This window comes from Lissotriton vulgaris, chromosome 7, assembly GCF_964263255.1.
Source record: "Lissotriton vulgaris chromosome 7, aLisVul1.2, whole genome shotgun sequence".
Classification (NCBI taxonomy): Eukaryota; Metazoa; Chordata; class Amphibia; order Caudata; family Salamandridae; genus Lissotriton; species Lissotriton vulgaris.
In genome coordinates, this window is record NC_141695.1 from 1,168,481,047 (window position 1) to 1,168,495,598 (window position 14,552).

A 14,552-nucleotide genomic window follows, 5' to 3' on the forward strand; every position below is an offset into this window, starting at 1 on the left:
GCCCTTAAAAGGCATTTAGACCCCCAAATAAACCCCGACTTCGAGGGTTCAAGCTCCGTCAGGCAAGGCAAGGTGAGGCCGAGACCATTGATGTTTTCTACTCTTGCCTGCGGAAATTGGCAAGTTCCTGAACGTTGCTGGAGCCGAGAGAGGAGATCAGGGCGCAAGTCATCAGGGATGCCATTCAGTGACGCTACGCCGCTTGATACTCCGACAACCGGGCATCAGCCTGGACGAGATGCTAGTCCTCGCCAGGTCTCACGAGAAGTCCAACGCTCACGCAGACGAGATGGAGGCGGCCCTCAACCGGCCTACGCAGCAGCCCGCGCCGCCACGACCTACCGTGGTTAAAGAGGAGAGGCTTGGCTCTATTCAGATACAGCAGGTGGTGTCCAGAGGTCCCACGAGACCGCCCCAGAAGAACTCCTGTGGGAATTGCAGGCTGGATCACCCTCCAGCTGGGAAATGTTTCACGAGAGGAAAGACCTGCTTCTAATGCGAAAAAGCTCAACCACTTTACCAAGGTCTGCAGAAATGGCAGAGAGAAGACGAACGCCCCAAGTCAGCGCGGACCAACGACAGCAGTGAGGCAGCTGACACTCGAGGACCCGCTGGATCAGGCAGTTGCCACCCCCACAGGATTTGGCCTTGGAGCAGAACATGATGATGTATTTTTCGTATCGTTCATCAGCCAAGAAGACACGAGGTGCCGGCCACCATCCATGTGCACTATCACTGTGGCTGGGTCTGCCGTGAGTGCCCTCATAGACACAGGGGCGTCAGTAAACGTGATGGACCATGATCAATATGAGCGGCTGTCCCACGTCCCCCGCTCCTACCATCCAAAGTGAGAATATACGCATACCACGGAAACGAGCCACTTCCAATAAGAGGAGCCATGGAGGTTGAAGTTGCCAATAAAAGCTGGTGTCTCAACACAAGGTTTCATGTCACAGAAGGGAAGCAAGGAACTCTCCTCAGTTGTCACATGGTGGAGGACCTGGAATTGGTTTTTTTTGCGAACCAGGTGCACTATCTGCTTGCCAGTGAAATCCTTAGGGACTTCACCATGTTATTTGAGGGCCTGGGCTGCCTTAAAGGGAAAACGTTCAAGCGGCACATCGATCCAACAGTCGAGCCCATTGCTTTGAGGCATCGTCGGGTGCCGTTCCACCTCCGCCCTCAAGTGGAGGAAGAGCTTAAGAAGCTGGAACAACTTGGTGTGATAGAGAAGGTGTCGAGCCCCACCATGTGGGTGTCGCCGTTGATAGTGGTCCCCAAACCAAAGCAACCGGGAGCCATTTGACTCCGTGTCGACATGCGCCTTCCGAACAGGGCTGTGAAGAGGGAACGTCATCTCACACCCACCATGGATGACATCGTGGCCAACTTCACTGACGTCAAGTGGTTCAATAAGCTCGACCTCAATGCCGGCTACCATCAGCTGGAGCTCCACCGTGACAGTAGGAACATCACGACCTTCTCCACTCATGTGGGGTTACGTCCGTATGAGACTGAGCTTTGGAGTGTTCTGTGCCGTGGAGGTGTTTCAAAATGAGATAAGGGAAACGCTCACCAGGCTGCAGGGTGTTATCAATTTGAGCGATGACATCCTTGTGTTCTCTAAGACACTGGAGCAGCACCACGTGCATCTCAGGGCCTCCCTTCAACGGTTAGTGGGAAAACGGACTCACCCTGCACAGAGCCAAGTGCTTGTTCTATCAAGAGTCAATGGACTTATTTGGCTACATTTTCTCCAGGGATGGCCTCCGTGCTGATCCGAAGAAAGCAGTGGCCATACGGTCTGCCCCAAGGCCTAAGTCGCCCACAGAGGTCCGCAGTTTCCTCAGAATGGCTACGTATTGTGGCCGATTTATTACCAATCTTCCGTTCCTCTCCGGAGCACTTCGCAACCTAATCAGCCGTGGGTCTGGTCCTCGAAGGAGGTTTAGGCTTTTCATGCAGTCAAGAAGCTCTCATCGATGACAAGGTGATGGCGTACTTTCGCCTCCATCGGCGCACTGACGCGGTGGTTGATGATGCAAGCCCCGTAGCGCTGGGTGCGGCCCTGATGCAAGAAACAGAGTCTAAGGAATGGGTCCCAACTACATATGCCAGCAGGGCGCTGACAATAACGGAGATGCGCTATGCACAGATAGAACACGAGGCCCTGACCATCAAGTGGGCATGCCAACACTTCCATCTGTATTTGTATTGACATGAGTTTTGAGTGGTCACAGATCACAAGCCTCTCATTCTCCTCTTCGCTGGAACCTCTCGGTTGGCTCCTCCCCGGATCGAGATGTGGGCCGTCCAACTGCAGGCCTATCACTTCGATGTAATCTTTCATCCAGGGGTCAACAACCCTGCCGACTTCCTGTTGCATCACCCAGGTCCGTCTGTGCCATCCAGGCCACAACCCGACGAGGACTGCACCGAGGAGTATGTTCGGATGGTCTCCCTCGAAGCATGCCCAGTTGCGCTCTCGCTAGAGGACATTGGAAAGGAGACCGAGTCCGATGAGTGCCTTATCAAGGTCAAGACCACGTTAGCCAACAGGAACTGGCATCACTTCCTGGACGGAATAAGTGCGCTGACAGCGGATGAAATACTGTTCCGGCAACAGATGTGGAATGCGAAAGAGTGAGCTCAGCGAGGTACTTCATGGAGTTGTGCTACGAGGCACTACCCTCGTAGTTCCGAAAAGCCTGCAAGAGAGGGTGGTCCTTCTAGCACATGAAGGACATCAAGGGATATCTAAGACAAAAGCCAGGGTGCGAAGCAAGGTTTGGTTTCCAGGCATAGATGCCATGGTCGAAGAGGTCATCCGCACCTGCCACTCCTGTAACATCACTGGAGGTGACCCGGCACCCCATCCGGTGATCACGGAGGACCCGTGCCAAGAGCCCCGGTCAAGAATGTGTCTCGATTTTGGGTCGTTCCCTGATGGCTGAAGCAATCTGGTTCTCGTCGATTCTCATTCCAAGTTCCCGGTGGTGGTGTTGGTGTAGTAGACAGCTTTTCAACAAATCCGGACCGCACTTGAACAAATCTTCGCCATGATGGGGCTGCCGGAGGAGATAAAGTCAGATAATGGCCCACCGTTTCAAGGAAGAGAGTTCCAAGAGTACCTGGCCTCCCATGCCATTCAACACCGCAAGATCACGCCACAGTGGCCCTTGGCGAACGGCGAGGTATAGCGGTTCATGCGAACAATGAACCAAGCTCTCAGGATTGGAGTGGAGAAAGGTGAGGATGTCGAGCAATGCCTTCAGCGATTCCTAAGTGCATAACATCAATCACAGCACTGCACCACCCAGTGTGCGCCAGCTCACCTGATGTTCTGGAAAGGGCTGAGGGACAGCGTCCGTGTGGACCCCTCATGGAGTCCCCCAACGATGAATCCTGAAGCTGCCCAGGCACGGCGAAAAGCAACTAATGATAAGGCAAGCCGGAATCGCAGAGCGCGGCCGATGAACATCCGAGTTGGCGACAGGGTCCTTGTGAAAGACTGGATCCTGGCTGGAAGTATCGCACCCTGTACATGCCGGAGGTGTGGGAGGTCATCAATGTGCAAGGGACTATGGTGTCGGCAATGTATGGGACTCATGTGGTCACCAGGACACATCCTGGTTCAAGAAAGTAGAGAGTGGACCGGCGCCAGCCGATGGTGCCACTGGGGGATCAGAGGAAGAAGAAGGAGGAGTCCCGCGCCCGTGCCACGCCCCAAAGAAGAAGAGTCAGGATTGGATGGAGAACAGCGAAGCACTGGGGCCGTGTCCCCTGAGTCAGAAGGAGGGGCAATGGGGTCAGGAACTGGAAAGAACTCCCGGAGCCAGAGGTATGGTCTCCGGCCGAACCCTACCCCCAGCCAAAGGCTAAAGGATTTTGCGTGGTGCATGAAGAAGGACTGAGGTTGCAAAATGTGAAGGACCTTAGTATCTAAAAGATTGGAGGGGTGTAGTGACTGTGCCACCCCGCCCGTGCACACTGCGCTTGCACGCACGCACCCTGAGGGCGGGCTCGCCTGAGGGGTTAAATAAAGGGGTCTAAGACAGCTCGGGGTCTTATCTCATTACCAATACTACTGTGTGTGCCTTTACTTGCTGCATACCACGCCTGAGGCCTAGTCTCAGTGTAGCGTGTGTCTGACCAGGCTCAGACGCCACAGGTGACAAGGCTGGGAGTTTAGAGCACATGGAGTGAAAGCCAGGGACTGCCAAGGGCGAGGGGCACAGGGGACAGAAAGATAGGGGGCAGATCGAGGGAAGGAATAGCTGAGGCCTAAGGAGGGAGATATGAGCGGTCCACCAATTTTGGTAACTGTAAGAGACCATGTTGGAAGCGACAGAGCCACGCAGGAAAGGGAAAGGCAGATATCACAGAAAGAGAAAGTGGAAACACAGCAAAGTGAGGGAATGGAAGAGGAAAAGAGAAAAGGCAGGGCTGGACGGGCATTTCCCCGGTGGGCTGGAGGCATTAAAGGCCGTTTTGAGACCCAAGGCAGTTGCTGGTGTCTCTGTTCTCCCAGTGCGGCCCCCCCTCCCCCCCCCCCCCCTCAAGTCCCCATGGCTAACTACAGCAGGCAGAGGGGGGTTTAAGAGACGGAAATACTGACTAGCAGAAAAAGAGAGGGAGAAGAGATAATGAAAGAAGGAGAGAGAGAATCTTTGATGGATAAAAATAAAGAGCTATATTTAGCTCCCTAGTCTGGCCCTGGAGAGAGAGAGAGAGATGGAGGGAGGGAGAGAAAGAGATATGGAGAGATGGGGAGAGAGGGATGGAGAGAGAAAAAAAAGTAAATGTCCAAGTAATAAGGACCAACATTTGGCCTTTAGCCCTGAATTTCGGGATTAGGAATAGCACGTAAACAGGCATGACTTTTAGCATGTTTAGATAGCTGACAAGACACATTTCCTTTCACCGACCCATTCACCCCATTCCTGTTGTGTAAACTGCTGACCTCAGGGAATAGATATACTTTCTGCTAGTAGATTGCCCGGGTTTCACCATTTTAAGAACTGTAAAAAAGAACCTGAATTTTCTCAGTATTACAGAATATGTCAGGAAAGGCTTGTCTGAAGATAAGACAAAACGTGCTATCAAATCAGTGACCAAAATAGAGGGAAAATCTTCTCTGAGTAGTGGTCAAATTCCTTAAATCAAAGTAAGTGACATCAAAGTGAACCAAGAGGTCTGAGTGCAACAGCAAAAGAAGCAAACAGCAACCTATACAGGCCATTATAGACATCCCCAACGTAGCCCCAAGAAGGCCGTATCCATGCACGATTGGAAAGCTAAATACTAAGAAATTAATTCTATTTAGATTTCGACATCCGTCATTTACATTACATGAAAGTCATTTATGACTTAAATTTGATTTTCGAATTCTTTTATTTTTAAATCTAATTTCTGTCATTGTTTTGCTTGTGGACATCATGGTTTTATTAAACGCTAATAACATGGATGATGGTTGTGCATACACTTTTTTGTGTGGTGCTTAATACTGGGTTTTAGCTTGTTCCCATGGTGTTGCAGATAAAGGATAGGAGTAAAATAGACAGATTTGACCAGGATCATGCAATTTGGTCAAAGTTAGGTGGGGGGGGGGGGTATCAACATTGGAATTCAGGGGATTTTAATGACTAGAAAAGATCTGCTTCCCTACAAAGGATTTCTTAGCGGTTGGGTTTTATTTCTGTGCCTTTTCATTGTGTTTTATCTTTGCTTGTTCTCTTTGATAGAATAAAATCCACTGCTCTCCAAGTTTGATGGCTAACTTTCCATGGGTAATATCCTTCCCAGCAATTCAATGTAGTTTAGACATTTAATTTGAAAGATCTGAATTGTGTGGGTGGGAGTGGCAGTGTTACCTCCCTTAAGCGCTTAGTTATAGGAGCAGCACAATTGCCAGATCAAGTGGCCACCGACGAGCCTCAGCACCTAAGTAAGGAAGGCCCAGATGTAGGCAGGGCCGGACTGGGAACCACAACCGGCCCTGGCAAAGTGCTCCCCCGCCCTACCCCCCTCCCCACTCGGCGCATTTCCGGATTTACTAATACTCCGTGGCACAAGGGGCCAGCATAGGGGGCTTAGCTGCACTGTGTTCGCCAAAGCAGAGAGAGCAGGAATGTACCATATACTAGTAAATATGGTGCCTTCCTGCTTTCTCCATTTGACACACAGCAGAAAGTTGTCTTGCTGCATTGTGCTGCACCAAATATTAGTAAATCTGGGCCTATGTGTGCAGAAATTTGCTAAATACGAATGGCAAAAGAGTTTATCTAAAAGGTCCCTAAATTACATCACAAAAAATAAGAGAAAATTAAGATTCAAGCTGCCGCCAATCTCATGGAATACTCCAGTGGATTATTGCAACTTTAGGAGAGATGTGTGACTTATCTGTAGATGTTTGAATCCAAGAAGGGCTTATTCTGCTATCCATGTGTTTAAGTTTGATAAAAAAAAGCACTGTTAAGACACTGCACAAATGTTACCACATGGGAGTCCATAGACAGGACAGTGAAATTAGAAAAAAACACCTGGCAGAGTCAAATATTAGTATGGTGAAATCACATTGTCCCCCTGTAACGTCCCAGGGCTTTTAAAACGGTTGGATGGTTGGTGGCAGATGTACCTCCCTACAAAAAGAATAAGGCCTTTAGAACGAACCCCAAATTTCTAACTAAGGTGGTCTCTCCATTTCACATCAACCAAACCATTGAGCTGCTGCATCTCCCTGTATCCAGAATCTGTAGCGCAGCGGTTCTGAACCTTTTGTTTTCAGAGGACCCCCAATGAATGACTCCAGGACACCATGGAACCCCCTCTAATCAATTTCTATGATTTGAAACTCAAAACAAAACACAAAATTACAGAAACATATATATTGTAAACAAAAACAGAATTTATGAAATATTTTGTTAACTACACAGCAAAAAGATATAGAACATCTGAAATTATAATGGGAAGGTTGGAGCATTTCAGAATTCAGATTTATTTCTAAAAACAAAGTGAGATAATAGGCCTCAGCACATCGCTTTTTTTTGCACCTAATGTGAGCTTTCTTTTTGTTGGTGCATACTTGTGCTTTAATTGAGGTCACCAATTTACCATCTACTGCTTGCTGTCCATGAGCTGCTCCCATGAATCACGTTAAGGATACCAACTTAATTGTTAGCATTCACTTTTAAAATCCTTCACATTTACAGAACTTGTTCAAAATGTCAGTTTTACATTTACCTTTTTTTATGTATATATACTTTGTTAACCTGCTAATATTATTAAATGTTTTAACAGTCTCAGACACCTAAAGTATGTTTGCAAACCCTTAGAAGTGCATGAACCCCAAGTTAAGAACTATTGCTGTAGCAGAAAGGGCATTAGGCAAATCAGCTCTCAATAGAGCACTCGTATAATATTGACAGAACTAAGTCCATTTGTAAGATAAAGCAAATCTTTGCAGCTTTTGCTAAGACTCACATTGGACACCCCAACTTAAAGCGGGCATTGTTAGGTGGACGGCCAAAGCCAAGTCCTCAATGCCTGTGCACCTCGAAGCCCATTGTACGCGTAAGAAAGATTCCACTACCGCTGTTTCGGGAATATCCCTTTAGCAGTTATCATCAAATATGCCACTTGATCAACACCACACACTTTTATTAAAAACTGGTGTGTGGGTCCTGAAGCCCACCAGCAAGCTTTAGTTTGTCAAACTGCATTAAAAACCATGTTCAAAACATCTGCCAGCTACCCATTGCTTAGGGGAGGAACTGTGTTACAGTCTATGCAGAGCATGTGTATCTATAGCCATACATGCTGCGAACGGAAAATGTAAGTTACCCTTTAACCATCTGTTTGTAGTATGTAGTGCTGTAGATTCACATGGGTCCAACCTCCTCCCCAGAAGCCAGCAATGACCATAGATGTGCAGTGCTTTCCACTTAATTATGTTTCAAAAAGCACGGTACTCACTATCTGTGTTGTCGACACTACACTCCATTAACTTCATATATACCTACCTTGAAGGTATATATATTGCCAAAGAGCATATATGTGGAGTTATGAATAGTAAATATACACGTACCTATGTCTATTTACCTTCACAATGTCCAGTAGTCGATATTCTAATAGTAATATTTGTGTAGGACGATATTTGAAATAAAATATTCTGGTAATATAAACTCTTGCTCTGCTGCTGTGTCTCCTCTGAACCCTTCTGCTCCTCTCTGTGACTGGTCCAGTGCCTCTGCTTGTTCTGTTACCTTCTTGAATGTCACTGCCAGAAACCTCAGCTGTCCCATGCTCTCCTTGTTTTTCACAGAATACATGGGATTACCTGGGAGGATAAATACAGGACACAGCATCCCATTTATCTCTCATCTGAAGACCAATCCGGTATCTACAGGGAAACGAATAGCTCGAAGCACTGTATATTACTATCTTAGAGTGTACTTACACTCTGCCAAACTACTGCTTTCCTTTGAGCTGCATACAACACATAGATTAAGCATAATTTGAAAGTAATATGAGCCAGTACAAACCTGCACTGACACTCTTCTATCAAGGCAACACACAGCTACCTTGTATGTATGTATGTATGCCATGTATGGATTGATATTTATATCATGCAAAACTAGCTAAGAAGCAACGGAGTGCTGTACATTATATGGTGTGGGGGTTAGGAGATGATCTGCAAGATCGTGTAAATCATCAGGGGATTACACAATTGCATTTCATATATTATTAGGCACAGACAGGGAGCTTGCGTGGTTTCCCAGAAACACACAATGTTGAGCCAAGCCCAGCTTCCAAGGTCACTTGGTGGTGAACTTACTGCTCATCACATTTAGAAGACTAACAGACTGCCAGCAAAAATAACTTATTATACATCCATCTCCTTCATAAACATTGTGCAACAGCCTGTGTACCACTCCTACACCAGCCAACGCCAGAAACCTCCTGAACGATTGGGCGAATGAGGTGGCTTGTTAAGCAAACACCATTTTCAGATCAGCAAAAAATTGCTGCTACTTCATTAGAGAGTCACTCCCTGGGAATGCGTGGGCTTTTCTTGCTTTCACCCCTGTTTATTTCTCTGCCCGCTCTTAACGCTTTCTTTTTACTCGCCTTGCCGTTTGTCTCAGTGTGCTAAACCACAATCCTTTATTTTTTATTTAGTTATTTATTTATCGGGATCTCCAAGCTATAAAGGGCCACCAGTACATTACCTTCTTTTTTTTTTAACTGCCACGCACTTTTTTTTACAACTTTATTTACTTTTCTTTAACTTTTGACTTATAATTAAGTTCGAATATGGTAGTCCAACAGTTCAGATCGTGCAAAATGCAGCGGCCCGATTTGTCGTAGATGCCCCGAAGCGCTCGTCAGGCTCTGCCATCAGGAGGAACCTGCACTGGCTCCCCATGCAGGCCAGGATTATCTTTAAGGCCCTCTGCCTTACGCATCGCGCCCTTAACGGGACTGGGCCGGAAGACTTTTGTTCCCTTATATCCCATTATGTCCCCGGCAGGGTTCTTCGTTCTGCCAACAAAAATCTGCTGACCGTCCCCCGAGTCTTCAAGGCCAGATGGGGTGGAAGGGCCTTCCGTTCCCTCGCACCCATACTGTGGAACACGCTCCCTGACGACCTCAAAGGTCTTGATTCTCATGCCCTCTTCCGCAAAGCACTTAAGACCTGGCTCTTCCGAGAAGCCTACCTGTGATCTGCCCACCTCTGCTCAAACAGTTGTACCATCTTTTAGCGCCTTGATGCCTATGGGTTTAGTTGCACTTTACAAATTCATAATTCATTCATTCATAATTCATTCAACATGTTGGATCAGTATATAAAACAATTACAAAATGAACGGTAATCACAATGCTGGCACATACATGTGGCTATCTTGGAATGGGTTTTCTTTAATGGAAAAGCCTTTGCATGACCGCCAACCATGTATGTACATGTGTCATGAGGCATGTATTTGCAGGCGAATGGCAATAAAAATAATATTGGCAACGCTAATTGCTCTGGCTTTTTTATCTGATTTCTATTGACTTTGCCAATGCTTGTGGATTTAAGGAGACTACACACAGATTTTGCTGGCCAAGGCGGCAAAGGGGAAAAAAGGTACCCCTAGCTCTGGGCAATGGTCGACTTGCATAGTATCTTTCAGTTCCCCCCATCCGCTATAACTGCTGATGAGATTGTCGAAATATAAGCCTCTCTGAAACTTTTCAATTCCAAGATTTCATCAAGCACACCGTGGTGGGAGAGCCTTTGCAGTTAATGATAGAGTATCTTCCACAAGTGCTGATGTGTTTCAAAGTGATCAAGTTCAGGCAGCTTTTAGACATTTGACTATATGTCCAGGGTGCGAACTTGACCGGCAGGAGTGCCTTTTCTGCCATAGCATCTCTGAAGAATTTCCAAAGTGCCAAGAGATCTCTGTTGCAGGGTATGATTAATCTTAACATGAGCTATACAGATAGATAGATAGATAGATAGATAGATAGATAGATAGATAGATAGATAGATAGATAGATAGATAGATAGATAGATAGATAGATAGATAGATAGATAGATAGATAGATAGATAGATAGCAGAATTTCAAGAGCTCCTGAAGAGCTCCTCAATTTGCATTACATTACAGGTTGATAAGAATTACGAATTTTACATCGGTGATTGGATTGCAAAGAAATGGCATTATATACAGTTCGATTATGAAACGATGCACCAATAGTAATTCTAAATTTCTAGATGGCACTGCTATACAAGTGCTTGGGTATCTTGAATTGCAGGGGCATGGCTAAGTATGCATGAAATAGGCAGTGAAGTTCCGAGCTCTTGACTGGCCAGTTGAAAGATATTATGTTTGCAGAAGCCTTGTAAAGAGATTGTCACTAGAGTCGAGTGAAGGAAGCCCTAAAGCAAGAGAGGAAGCACTCGAAGGAGCAGCTGATAATATGGAGGCAGAAATCGGGCAAGAAGGCTGAGAAGCTAGGAGTTTCTGTACAGCATAAGATGGCGTCCCCCATGAAGTGAGCCTTGGACATTCCATGGAGGGGAGCGGTGAGCGACGTGCAGTGTCCATTGGCTGTGAAAAGTTGCATTTCGCCCCATTCGGTGGCATGCCTAGAATACGTTGGGAGGCGCTCTATGCACCAGGGAAAGAAACATCCAGCTGCTTGTGTCAAGGGAGGCTTATGAAGGAATAAAGGAGTAGCTGTAGGCGAATCTATGGCCAGCAGTAGGCAGTTGTGCCCAGCGGATGCAATCTCATAATTTTAACACAAATGCCTACCCGGAGGTTGCAACAAAACTACTGCCCAAGGCGACACACAAAGGAAGCTACAAGCCATATGGGAAAGCCCAGGGGGCCCGCTTTATTGCCCTGCAAAGGATGTGAGTTAGACCAGATGGGAAACGACCGAGCACCAAAATGTAGATGCAACCAAGCTAGTCAAAATACTACATGCCATTGTATGTTCCTGAGAGGCCTTCAAAACAAAAATTGACAGTGTGGTGTTTGACTTGAGCCTTTTGGATGATGGTCATAAAAACTGGCAGAGAAAAGTGTGCACGAATTAACGGAGGCTGGATCAATTATCCCCAGTGGTCGAAGGCCTAGACAAAAAAGTTAAGGGCCTCACTGGTAAACGGGTCTTACTGGAAAGTATAGCCGGCGATGCTAAAACTAGTAATAGGAGGAATAACATTTGCATCATTGTTTTTCCCATAGGTGTAGAGGATACAGACATGGTTGAGTGTTTAGAAAAATGGATGACTGCGGTTGTAGTGCCGCAAGCATTGACAATGTTCTCTGCATTGGAGAGAGCACACCCAGTGCCTGCTAGGAAGTCTTGCCCAGGAGCACCCCCTAAACCTGTAGTAGCATGGCTTCTGCATTATAATGATCCTGACATTCTACTCCAGAAAGCAAGGCCAGCCAGCAAATACCAGCAACTGCATGACTGGGTGACAGAAGGTAACTATATTCCTAGACTGTATATCAGCAGAGCAGAGAACAGCCATTGTTGGGGTTGAAAGTGCTATCCGAGTTGAAGGAATTCAGTACTTATGGTTAAACCCGTTGAAGTTAAAAGTGATGCTGGACGGTAAGGCAACCTTATTAGTAGATGCATGTAAGTCAGAACGGGGAGACACTGGGGCTGCACCGAAATGGAAGCAGATCCCCGGAAACCAACATAGGGACACCAAGAAGCCGGAGAGCGCAGTAGAAGGACTGGTGGAGGCAACAGCCCTAGGCGACCCTAGTAAAAGCTCTGAGGCTGGGGGTACAACACCTGAAGCTTCAGGGGAAAACCAAAGCGGCCACTCAGACTTACAAGGGAGAAGCCCTCCTGGACATTACTTGTCACACAGTAGGTAACTTACAATCCAAGATGAGGGTGCGGACTACATTATATGGTGGTTTGCCTACAGGTGGGTGGTCTTGTGAGTGTGTGATGAAGAATGGTTAACGAGTCAGGGGCAATAAGGAACCAATAACTGCCATTGCATGACAAGGGGTATACAAGTAGGGCACCCTGAACCTTCCTTACTCAGATTCCGATTGCGACAAGAAGAAGAACAAGAAACCAGAAGACCTGCCGTGCAGCTGCTAACAAAAGGACGACGCCCACTGACTTGGCCCCAGAACCTTACAGGCCTGTTGATCCTTGAACCTGCTCCTGCGAAGCTCCGACGACTCCCGCGGACAGCAACCTCGACAACCCCGGAGGACCTGCCTGCCTTGAACCTTCCAACTGACTAGGACTCCCACAAGCAGTGGTTCTACTCAAACAATCATACCCCTGGTGCCAGCCAGGAACCGCGAATCCAGCACACTCTGCTCCCGCCAAGCCCGGCCTGTGCCTGAGTGATCCAAGACCACGAGGACGTCCCCCCGGCAACTGTGAGCCGAAGTGCAGTGCCCAAAGACCCTCCTCGATGAACCAGATGACGCCTGCATCCTCAGAACCAGGGACCCCTCCAACCGCGACCAGCTGAGGGTAAGATTTCCTGACACCAAAATACACCCCTGCACCCTGCGCCTCCCTGTCCCTTCCTTTGGGGTACCTACCTCTTCTCCAAGATCCCCACTTACCTCTCGAAGTGGTGATCGCACCTGAAGAATCTCCGTCCCTGAGTCTGCAGCCTTTGTTCACTTTTTAACATTCCCATTGGATAACATTGAATGCCCAGCGGTTCAAAAGCACGCTGCACCCAGCCGCCCGAGTGCCGCTGCAAGTGCAACACCTACCCTACTCTATTTCCCCACTTGCCCTGAGTAAATGACCAGGAGCCCAGCTCCCACAGCCGCGTGGCCTGCTTGCTTGCAGCCACCAACCGAAGGCCCCCTACCCTCCATTGGATTGCATTGGGCCTACTCTCTCTGCACCCGGCTGCCCCTGTGCCGCTTAGGGTGTGACTACTGTACCTTTCCGATCCTGGGAGACCCCAGAGTATATGCCCAGAACCTTAACTCCACCAGCCGAGTACTTACCTAAAAGCTGATAACTCACTTTCCTCCCATAGGTTAACATTGACTGGTTTTCACTTGAAATTTCTTCTTAGTGTGGAGTTTTGACACTTTAAAATATTAATTTAAAATCCGCCGAATAACGAATTCCGAATTACTCACCAGTGATCAGGGGAGAAGCCAGTACTGTACCTTTTAGCCCAGTACTGAACCACAAAAGTAATCCTAACCGAACTTACCAGTTACCTGCATTTTCTTCCATAGGAAACCATTGACTGTTTTCTGTGAAATTTCTTCCGTCGATTTTTGCAAACTACAAATATTCTTTAACAATCGTACCAAGTACCAAAACGTAATTGCTTACCTGTCTTAGGTAGAGGTCCCAGTGCTGAATTTAGGAGTCCAGTACTGGATTACAAAAGTAACGAGAACCTACTTTACCTGTGACTTGAATTCCCTCCCATAGGATAACATTGCTTGGCTTTCACTGAAAAGTTTCCAAGTGTCAACTTTGAAAATACATTTATATTCTTTAAAAATCACATCTGTAACCAAAACGCTTTTACTTAACCGTTTACAGCTTAGGTCCCGGGACTTAATCCAGGATCCAGTCCTGTGGTTAGAAAAATAATCCTTAAAGTAATCAACTGCATTTATGTAGAAAAACCCATTGAGCTCAATATTAAATTGTGTTTGAAATTGTGTTGCCAATTGCAACCACTGTAGCTATTGCACTTACAAAATCTATTGCCTTTTTGCAAAGTAATTATCTAAAGTCACTCATATTGAGAAAAGTATATTTTGATACCTGTTGGTTCTAAAATAAAACAATTATATCTTTTGATATGAAACAATTGGCCTGGAGTTCAGTTCTTAAGTGTGTGAAACATTTTGCTGACTGAGTGGGTACAATAAATGCTTTATACTGTCCTCTGATATTGCCTTATTGCTCGACCAAGCTACCACTTTGGAGAGTAGGGTTATATCTAACTTTAACCTCTGTCATACCTCTGGAGACTGGGGACTCTATACACACACTGTACCTTACTTTGGTCCAGTATATATAG